The 11,097-nt window shown below is 37.5% G+C and overlaps 1 pseudogene; it reads left to right on the forward strand.

Annotated features, from left to right (window-relative positions):
- Window positions 1–2,250: 2,250 nt before the first annotated feature.
- LOC100068094 (ATP synthase subunit alpha, mitochondrial-like) lies at window positions 2,251–3,772 on the forward strand (annotated as a pseudogene).
- The last annotated feature ends 7,325 nt before the right edge of the window (window positions 3,773–11,097 follow it).

The raw sequence follows: 11,097 nt of genomic DNA on the forward strand, positions 1-11,097 counted from the left end.
CTGTTTTAGGGATTTTTAAACCATAGATTTGTAAGATTTATGAGAAAAATTGGTCTATAATTTCCCTTCCCTGTAATACCTTCTTAAGTTGTGGTGTTGAGTCTCTTCTGGTATCATAAAGCAAGTTGAGACATATTCTCTATAAGAGCGTGTGTAAGATTGACGTTATTTCTTTGTTAATTTAGAAGTCACTAGTGAAGCCACATGGCTTGGAGATTTTGAGGGGGAGAAGGTCTTTAATTATGGGTTCATTTTCTTTAATAGGGATAGGGCTATTTAGATTTTCTTTTTCTTTTTGTCTTAGTTTTAGTAAGTTTGTCTTTCTCTAAATTTTTCTTGTTCATTTAAATTTTCAAACTTATGGGCATAAAGTTGCTGCTAATCTCTTTTTATTGTCTTTTTAATATCTGCTTTGTGATTTGTAGTGATGTCCCCTCTTATTTTTATTCAGTTTTGCTTTGCTCTTTAATCACTTTTAGACAAAAGGTAGCATTCTATATACGTTATCTGTGATATGATTTATACATTTAACAATGTATTCTGGACATCACTCCATAGCACTATTCGAGAGATCTTTCTCTTCTTTTTACTGCTACATAGGACTTCATTGTATGGCTGTTCATGCAACCAGTCCCTTATTAATGGATATTTGGTTTGTTTCCAGTCTTTTTGCTGTAACAAATAGTGCTGAAGGGAATAACTTTTACATATGTATTTTTAAAAGATTTTTGCTGGTTATGACCTCACTTGTGTGTGGAATCTAAAAAACACCAAACAAACTAAGCTCATAGATACAGAGAACAGATTGGTGGTTGCCAAAGGTGGGGAGTATGGGGATGAGAGAAATAGGTAAAGGGAGTCAAAAGGTACAAACTTCCAGGTTTAAAATAAATAAATCAGGGGCTGGCTCCATGGCCGAGTGGTTAAGTTCGCGCGCTCTGCTACGGCGGCCCAGGGTTCGGATCCTGGGCGCGGACATGGCACTGCTCATCAGGCCACGTTGAGGTGGCATCCCACATCCCACAACTAGAAGGATGTGCAACTAAGATATACAACTGTGTACAGGGAGGGGTTGGGAAGATAAAAGCAGAAAAAAAAAAAAAGATTGGCAACAGTTGTTAGCCCAGGTGCCAATCTTTGGGAAAAAAAAAAAGGAAGATTGGCAACAGTTGTTAGCCCAGGTGCCAATCTTTAAGAAAAAAATCAATCAATCAATCAATCAATCAATGATGGGGATGTAATGTACTACATAGCAACTATAGTTAATAATACTGTATTCCATATTTGAAAGTTGCTAAGAGAGTAAAACATAAAAGTTTGTATCACAGAAAAAAAATTTGTAACTATGTATGGTGATGGATGTTAACTAGATTTATTGTGGTGATCATTTTGCAATATATACAAATATTGAATCATTGTGTTGTACACCTGAAACTAATATAATGTTATACGTCAATTATACTTCAATAAACTTTTTTTTTGCTAGTGTTATCTTTGGGATAGATTCCTAGAAATAGGATTGCCTAAAAATAGGGGAGGCGGGAATATTATAGATTAAAATGAATTTACGAGATACAGGAATCAAATACAATAGATGATCCTTGATCTGATCCTGCTACGGAAAAATGAGCTATAAATAACATTTTGAGGACATGGGTAAGTTTAAATATAGAATGGGTATGAGATGAAATTAGGGAGCTATTTTTATGTTATTGGGGTGATGCACCATTGTTTTTAGATAGAATAATGTTCTTTTCTTTTTTAGATGTGTAAAGTATTTTGGCATGGAATGTTATAACGCATGACACTTACTTTGAAACAGCTCAACCACAATAATAAAAAACGAAATATAGATTGATAAATCAATAAAGCTAACATGACAAAATGTTAACAATAGTTGAATCTAAGTAGTGGATATATGTGTTCATTGTACCATTTTATTTTTTACTTTTGTATACGTTTGGGAATTTCATAATAAAAAGTTAAAAAGTTATATAAAATTCTATTGTTTTATTGAAAAATTGAATTATTCTTTTTATCCTTCTGTTCTGACTTTCTTTATGCATAACAAGGATTTTTTTTCTTAAAAGTATGTTTTGTCTGATACTAATCTAATTATCTTACAATACTAATATACTATCTTAAATATACTATCTCAAATACTAGTGTAATTTCTTTTCGTTAATATTTGCTTGGGAGTCAGTCCAGAGGCTGCAGCTGCAGAGGAACCAACCAAGGAGAGCTGCAAAGATGCTGTCTGTGCATGTGGCCTTGGTCCATGGGCTGCATCCTCCCTCTGCAGGCCAGTCTGGTCTCCAAAAATGCTTTGGGATCTTCTTTGATTGTCACAAGGAACCTCCTTGCCTCTAACACTTGTCTTCAGAAGGCTGGCACTGCCAAGGTGTCCTCTGTTCTCAAAGGGTGTATTCTTGGAGCTAATACCTCTGTTGCCCTTGAAGAGACTGGATGTGTCTCAAGTATTGATGGTGGTATTGCTCGAGTACATGGGCTGAGGAATGTTCAAGCAGAAGAAAGCATAGAATTTTTTTCAGGCTTAAAGGGTACGTCTCTGAACTTGGAACCTGACAATGCTGTTGTTGTTGTGTTTGGAAACAATAAACTAATTAAGGAAGGAAATATTATGAAGAGTGCAGGAGCCATTGTGGGCATTCTAGTTGGTGAGAAACTGTTGGGTCATGCAGTAGATGCCCTTGGTAATGTTATTGATGGAAAGGGTCCAGTTGGTGCCAAGACCTGTAGGTGAGTTGGCCTGAAAGCCCTTGGGATCATTCCTCCAAACTCTGTGCAGGAACCAATGCAGATGGGCATTAATGCTGTGGATAGCTTGGTGCCAATTTGTCGTGGTCAGCCTGAGCTGATTGTCGGTGACCGTCAGACTGGCAAAACATCAATGATTGACAAGATCATTAGCCAGAAATGTTTCAATGATGAATCTGATGAAAAGAAGAAGCTATACTGTATCTACATTTCTATTGGTCAAAAGAGATCCACTGTTGCCCAATTGGTGAAGAGACTTACAGATACCATGAAGTACACCATTGTGGTTTTAGCTACTGCTTCTGATGCTGGCCCACATCAGTACCTGACTCCTTATTCTGCCTTTCTATGGGAGAAAATTTAGAGATAATGGCAAACATGCTTTGATCATCTATGACGAGTTATCCAGATAGACTATTGCTTATTGTCAGATGTCTCCTGCTCCGCAGACCCCTCTGTGGCTTGCAAGGCCTATCCTGGTGGTGAATTCTACCTACACTCCCATCTGTTGGAAAGAGGAGCCAAAATGAATGATTCTTTGGTGGTGCCTCCTTGACTGCCTTACCAGTCACAGAAACACAAGCTGGTGATGTGTCTGTTTACATTCCAACAAATGTCATTGCCATCACTGATGGACAGATCTTCTTGGAAACAAGTTTTCTACGAAAGTATCTTCCCTACCATTAACATTGGTTTGTCTGTGTCCTGTGTCATACCTGCTGCCCAAACCAGGGCCGTATACAGGTGGCAGGTCCCATGAAGCTGGAATTGGCTCCTAATCTCGAGCTTGCTTCCTTTGCCCAATTCATTTCTGACCTCTGTGCTGCCACTCAACAACTCTTGAGTCACGGTATGTATCTGAGTGGCTGAAGCAAGGGGACTATTCCCATATGCGATTGAAGAACAAGTGACTCTTATCAATGATGGTGTAAGAGCGTGTCTTAGTAAACTGGAGCTGTTTCTATTTTATTTCTTTTTTTGCTGGAGTATTTAACAGCAAATCTTAAATGGAATGATAATTTATCCTAACTACTTCATTATGCTTTAAAAGACAAAAAAAAATTTCTTGTATAACTGCAAAGCCATGTTTACATCAAAGGAAATGAAATCAACGTTTCTTAAGTTTTCATATGAACTATTAAAACTTCCCCAATTGTCTCAAAAAATGTCTTTTTACAATTTTTTTTCAAGTCAGAATCCAAACAAGGGCCACATATTGAATTTAGTTCCTACAGTCTCTAAGATCTCTTTTCACATGGAGAAGTGCTCCGTTTCCCTCTCCCTTATTCCATTTACTTCTTTTTTTTAAAATTATTGAGTTCATAATAGTTTACATCAATGTGCGATTTCAGTTGTACATTATTTCTTGTCTGTCACCACATAAGTGCTCCCCTTCACCCCCTGTGCCCCTCACCCCCCTTCCCCTGGTAACCACTGAACTGTTTTCTTTGTCCCAGGACTTGTTTATATTCCACATATGGGTGAAGTCATCTGGTGTTTGTCTTTCTCAGATTGGCTTATTTTGTTTAGCAGAATTCCCTCTAGCTCCTTCCATGTTATTGCAAATGGGATGAATTCGTCTTTTTTTCTTGCTGAGTAGTATTCCATTGTATATATATGCCACCTCTTCTTTATCCAGTCATTGGTCAATGGGCACGTGAGTTGCTTCCGTGTCTTGGCTATTGTGAATAGTGCTGCAATGAACATAGGGGTGCATATGTTACTTTGGATTGTTGATATCAAATTGTTTGGGCAGATACCCAGTAGTGGGATGGCTGGGTCATATGGTAGTTCTATTTTTAGTTTTTTGAGGATTCTCCATATTGTTTTCCGTAGTAGTTGCACCACTTTGCATTCCCACCAGCAGTGTGTGAGGGTTCTCGTCTCTCCACACCCTCTCCAACATTTGTTATTTTTAGTCTTAGTGATAACAGCCGTTTTAACGGGTGTAAGGTGGTATCTTAGTGTAGTTTTGATTGACATTTCCCTGATGATTAGTGATGTTGAACATCTTTTCATGTGTTTATTGGCCATCTGTATATCTTCTTTGGAAAAATGTCTGTTCATCTCCTCTGCCCACTTTTTGATTGGGTTTTTTACTTTCTTATTGTTCAGCTGTGTGAGTTCCTTATATATTATGGAGATTAACCACTTGTCAGATATATGATTTGCAAATATTTTCTCCCAATTGGTAGGTTGTCTCTTTGTTTTGATCCTAGTTTCTTTTGCATTGCAGAAGCTCTTTAGTCTGATGAATTCCCACTTGTTTATTTTTTCTTTTGTTTCCCTTGTCTTAGAGGACATGGTATTTGAAAAGATCCTTTTTAGTTCGATGTCAAAGAGTGTACTACCAATATTATCTTTCAGGAGTTTTAGTTTCAGGACATATCTTCAAGTCTTTGATCCATTTTGAGTTTATTTTTGTGTATGGTGTGAGATAGTGGTCTACCTTCATTCTTTTACATGTGGCTGTTGAGTTTTCCCAAGACCATTTATTGAAGAGACTATCTTTTGTCCATTGTATGTTCTTGGCACCTTTGTCGAAGATTAGCTGTCTGTAGATGTGTGGTTTTATTTCTGGGCTTTCAGTTCTGTTCCGTTGATCTGTGTGCCTGTTTTCATACTAGTACCATGCCGTTTTGGTCACTATGGCTTTGTAGTACATTTTGAAGACAGGGATTGTGATACCTCCAGCTTTGTTCTTTTTTCTCAGGATTGCATTAACAATTCAGGGTCTTTGATTGTCCCATATGAATTTTAGAATTCTTTGTTCTATTTCTGTGAAGAATTTCATTGGGACTCTGATAGTGATTGCACTGAATCTGTAGATTGCTTTGGGTAGTATGGACATTTTAACTATCTTCATTCTTCCAATCCATGAGCAAGGAATCTTTTTCCATCTCTTTAAGTCATTATCAATTTCTCTCGGTAATGTCTTATAGTTTTATTTGTATAAGTCCTTCACCTCATTGGTTAAATTTATTCCTAGGTACTTAATTTTTTTAGTTGCAATTGCAAGTGGAATTATATCCTTGAGTTCCTTTCTCTAAGTTCATTATTGGAGTATAGAAAAGCAACTGATTTTTGTAAGTTGATTCTGTACCCTGCAACTTTACTGTAGTTGTTAATTATTTCTATTAGTTTTCCAATGGATTTTTTTTGGTTTTCTGTATATAAGATCATGTTGTCTGCAAACAGCGAGAGTTTCACTTCTTCACTCCCTATTTGGATTCCTTTTATTCCTTTCTCTTGCCTAATTGCTCTGGCCAAAACCTCCAGTATTATGTTGAATAAGAGTGGTGATAGTGGGCATCCTTGTCTCATTCCTGTTCTCAGGGAGATGGTGCTCAATTTTTGCCAATTGAGTATGATGTTGGCTGTGGGTTTGTCATACATGGCCTTTATTATGTTGAGGTAATTTCCTTCTGTCACCATTTTATTAAGAGTTTTTATCATAAATGGCTGTGTGATATTGTCAAATGCTTTCTCTGCATCTATTGAGATGATCATGTGGTTTTTATTTCTCAATTTGTTGATATTGTGTATCACGTTGATTGATTTGTGGATGTTGAACCATCCTTGTGTCCCTGGTATGAATCCCACTTGATCGTGATGTATGATCCTTTTGATGTTTTGCTGAATTCAGGTTGCCAAAATTTTGTTGAGAATTTTTGCATCTATGTTCATCAGTGATGTTGGCCTGAAGTTCTCCTTTTTTGTGCTGTCCTTGTCAGGCTTTGATATCAATGTGATGTTGGCCTCGTAGAATGTATTAGCAAGTGTTCCATCCTCCCTAATTTTTTGGAATAGCTTGAAAAGGATAGGTATTAACTCCTCTCTGAAAGTTTGGTACAATTCCCCAGGAAAGCCATCTGGTCCTGGGGTTTTATTCTTTGGGATGATTTTGATTGCTGTTTCAATATCTTTCCTTGTGATTGGTCTATTCAGATTGGCTATTTCTTCCTGAGTCAGCTTTGGGAGGTTGTAAGAGTCTAAGAATATATCCATTTCCTCGAGGTTATCCATTTTGTTGGCAAATAGTTTTTCGTAGTATTCTCTTATAATCTGTTGTATTTCTGTGGAGTCTGTTGTTATTTCTCCCTTTCATTTCTGATTTTGTTTATCTGAGCTTTCTCTCTGTAAGTCTGGCTAGGAGCTTGTCACTTTTATTCATCTTCTCAAAGAGCCAGCTCTTTGTTGCATTGATCCTTTCTACTGCCTTTTTTGTTTCAATCGCATTTATTTCTGCTCTGATTTTGATTATTTCTCTCTTTCTGCTGACTTTGGGCTTTGTTTGTTCTTCTTTTTCTAATTCAGTTAGGTCTAATTTGAGATTGCTTATTTGGGATTTTTCTTGATTGTTAAGGTGTGCCTGTATTGTGATGAGTTTCCCTCTTAATACAGCTTTTGCTGCATCCCATGAGTTGGTATGGTATGTTATCATTTTCATTTGTCTCCAGATATTTTTTTGATTTCTCCTTTAATTTCTTCAATGATCCGTTGCTTGTTCCATAGCATATTGTTTAGTCTCCACATCTTTGTGCCTTTCTCAGCTTTTTTCTTGTAATTAATTTCTAGCTTTATAGCATTATGATCAGAGAAGATGCTTGTTATTATTTCAATTTTTTAAAATTTATAGAGGCTTGCCTTGTTTCCCAACACGTGGTCTATCCTTGAGAATGTTCCATGCACGCTTGAGAAGAATGTGTATTGTGCTGTTTTTGGATGAAGTGTTCTATATATGTCTATTAAGTCCAACTGTTTTAACTTTTCGTTTAATTCCACTGTTTCCTTGTTGATTTTCTGTCTGGATGATGTGTCCAATGATGTGAGTGGGGTGTTGAGGTCCCCTAATATTATTGTGTTATTTTTAATATCTTCTTTTAGGTTTGTTAATAGTTGCTTTATGAACTTTGGTGCTCCTGTTGGGTGCATAGATATTTATAAGCGTTATTTCTTCTTGATGGAGTGTCCCTTTGATCATTATATATTGCCCCTCTGTCTCTCTACCTGCCTTATCTTGACGCCTACTTTGTCTGGTATAAGTGTTGCAACACCTGCTTTCTTTCGTTTGCCATTACCTTAGAGTATCATCTTCCACCCCTTCACTCTGAGCCTGTATTTGTCATTGGAGCTGAGATGTGTTTCCTGGAGGCAGCAAATTGTTGGATCTTCTTCTTTAATCCATCTTGCCACTCTGTGTCTTTTTATTGGAGAGTTCAATCCATTTACATTGAAGGTGATTATTGATGTCTGAGGGCTTAATGCTGTCATTATATCACTCGTTTTCCGGCTTTCCTGCATTTCCTTTGTTTCTCGTCCTGTGTGTTTTGGTCCACCCATTGAATTATGCAGTTTTTAATGATGTGTTTCTTTGTTTTTTCCTTATTTATTTTTTGTGTCTCTGTTCTGCTTTTTAGTTTAGTGGCTACCCTGAAGTTTGTATAATCTCTTGTATAATATAGTCCATTTTCTGATGGCCTCTTATTCCTTAGTCTAAACTGATTCAGTCCCTTTCCTCCTCCCCTCCTAAGTTATTCTCATATCTTATTCCAACTTGTGTTGTGAGTTTGTGGTTAAAGTGACAAGATTTTCTTTGTTGTTGGTGTTTTCCTTCCCTTTAGACTAATGCTACAGTTGAATATTTGCTATCCTATTCTGATTCTATCTATTTGTCTCCTTACTCTATGTTTTGTGACCACTTTCTTCCTTTTTTTCTTTTTTCAGGTATGAGGGCCTTCTTGAGGATTTCTCATTGGCGGGTCTCATGGCTACAAAGTCCCTTAGCTTTTGTTTGTCTGGGAAAGATTTAATTTCTCTCTCACATCTGAAGGATATTTTTGCTGGATAGAGTATTCTTGGTTGAAGATTTTTATCTTTTAAAGTTTTGAATATGTCATTCCAATCTCTCCTAGCTTGTAAGGTTTCTGCAGAGAAATCTGCTGAAAGTCTGATAGGGGTTCCTTTGTAGGTTATTTTCTTCTGCCTTGCTGCCCTGAGTGTTCTTTCTTTGTCATTCATTTTTGCCAGTTTTACTACTATATACTTTGCAGTAGGTCTTTTTACATTGACAAATCTAGGAGATCTGGAAGATTCCTCCACACATATTTCCCTCTCATTCCCTAGATTTGGGAAGTTCTCTGCTATTATTTCTTTGAACACGCTTTCTGCTTCATTCTCCTCTTCACCTTCTTGAATACTTACAATGGAGACTTTCTTCATTACTTTTTAGTCTTAGTTCTCTCTCCTCCTCTGTCTGGAGCATTTCAACATGTCTATCTTTAATTATGCTGATTTGCTCCTCTATGGTGTCCACACCAGCATTCAGGGAATCGATTTTTCTCTCTTCCACTGTGTCTTTCATCTCTAATATTTCTGATTGATTCTTCTTTATAGTTTCAATCTCTTTTGTGAAGTAGTTCCTGAACTCATTGAATTGTTTCCGATATTCTCTTTTACCTCATTGAGTTTTTTGATGGTAGCAATTTTTAATTCATTGTCATTTAGTTTACTTATTTCTGTGTCCTCAGGACTGAGTTCTAGGTGCTTGTCATTTTCTCTCTAGTCTGGAGATTTGATGAAGTGCCCGATGTCAGAAGGATGGGACTTTCCCATTCTGATATTATTCGGTTGCTGTTACAGCCTATTGCCACTGGATGGGGGTTGAAGGCCGCATATTCTGAGCCCTCCGCCTTCAGCTGAGAAGGCACGACACAGGTAAGGGGAGCGGCGCTTTCACCTGTGTGCATTTTCAACTTTCCCGATCAGCTCTCGCTACCTAGTCTCCTGGGGTCTTGGCTTGATGACATCACCCTGAACGAAAGCTTTCACCCCATGAGAGGGCTTCCCTCTAGGCTGCAAGGGCCCTAGCGATCCCTGGGTGATCCCACAGATGCATGACCCCTCCCCAACTCCTTCCCTCACAGAGCCTCCCAAGGCAGTGATCCCAGTCTTTATGGGAGGGAGTGCAGTTCTCTCTTACCCCATTTCAGCTCCTCCGAGGGGGTCTCCAGCCTCTCCCCGCTCCGTTGTCTGGCTGCCGTGACTCTTTGAGGATTTTTCTGCTTTTAGGGTATTTTTTTGTTGGAATATGGTTGCTCCTTTTTGTTGTATGTTGGAGAGGAGAGAGTCCCAGGCAAGTTCACTCTGCCACGATGATGACATTACTCCTCCATTTACTTCTTAAAGAAACTGGGTCAGTAGTCCTGTGGAATGCCTCAATTGCATCCTTGTGGTATTTAATTTGCTTCTCCATCCTCTGTATTTCCCATAGTCTGGAAGTTAGATCTAAGCACATAATTAAATTCTATTTGAAATTTTTGACAAGAATATGTTATAGTTGATGGTATAGACTTCATATTATTTCATTGCCTCAAGAGTCTCATAGTGTCCAATTGTCTCACTCTTAGTAATGCTTAAGTTGTTCAGGTGGTGACAGCCTGGTTCCTTTACTCTAAAGTTTCCCAACAATCTTTCACCTAATGATTTTAGTATCTACTGATGATCATTGTCTCATTCATTTTGAAATAATTAGGGATTGCAAGATGGTGATTTTCTAGTTCAATCATTCCTTTTACATTTTTAGATAGAATTCTCCTGTATAGAAGAACTTTCCTACATCTGTTAGGATTATTTGGTTACCCTGAAATAATGTTCATAACAAAAAGACAGGAAAGATCTTTACTTCCTTTTAATTATCCAATTTTAGAGTAATGTGTTGGTTACCTAGCAACCTCCACGATGTCCATAGAATCTCTCTCTCTGACTTCTTCCTTTCTGGATATCACTATGAACTCAAAGCTTTACATCTTCAGTGTATTTCTATGTGTTGCAATAATTTGATACTCAAATTATTCTATTTGAGTAATAGAACAAGGGGGAATGTTTTGAGGTTTCTGTATTCATGTGATATGGCACTATTAGATTCTGATAGCTTCCTTGCTTTCTGGAAGGATAAGATGTCACAAGCACAACGGCTACATTTCCTGGAATTGGCTGTTTGTCCAAAAAACCTGAGACCTTTCAGTGTGAAATGGTGTTTTGAGACCATAATACAAGATTCTCGTTGCTACTGGATTATCATTGCTTCTTGGCCTTTTCAGTGGATAGAGCTGGAAAATAAGTAACTTTAAAAAAATTGCAAGTTTATACTGATATTTACAACCAGAATTTAAAATCACAAGGTTTTTAACTGACATTTTTATGCTGAACGTTATGTCCTTAACAGCTTTTTTCAGAAAAAGATTTTATGTTTCCTTCTTCTTCCAAAGGCTCCTAGTGCATAGTTGTATATTCTAGTTGTAGGTCCTTCTAGTTGTG

Source organism: Equus caballus, chromosome 4, assembly GCF_041296265.1.
Source record: "Equus caballus isolate H_3958 breed thoroughbred chromosome 4, TB-T2T, whole genome shotgun sequence".
NCBI classification, from domain to species: Eukaryota; Metazoa; Chordata; class Mammalia; order Perissodactyla; family Equidae; genus Equus; species Equus caballus.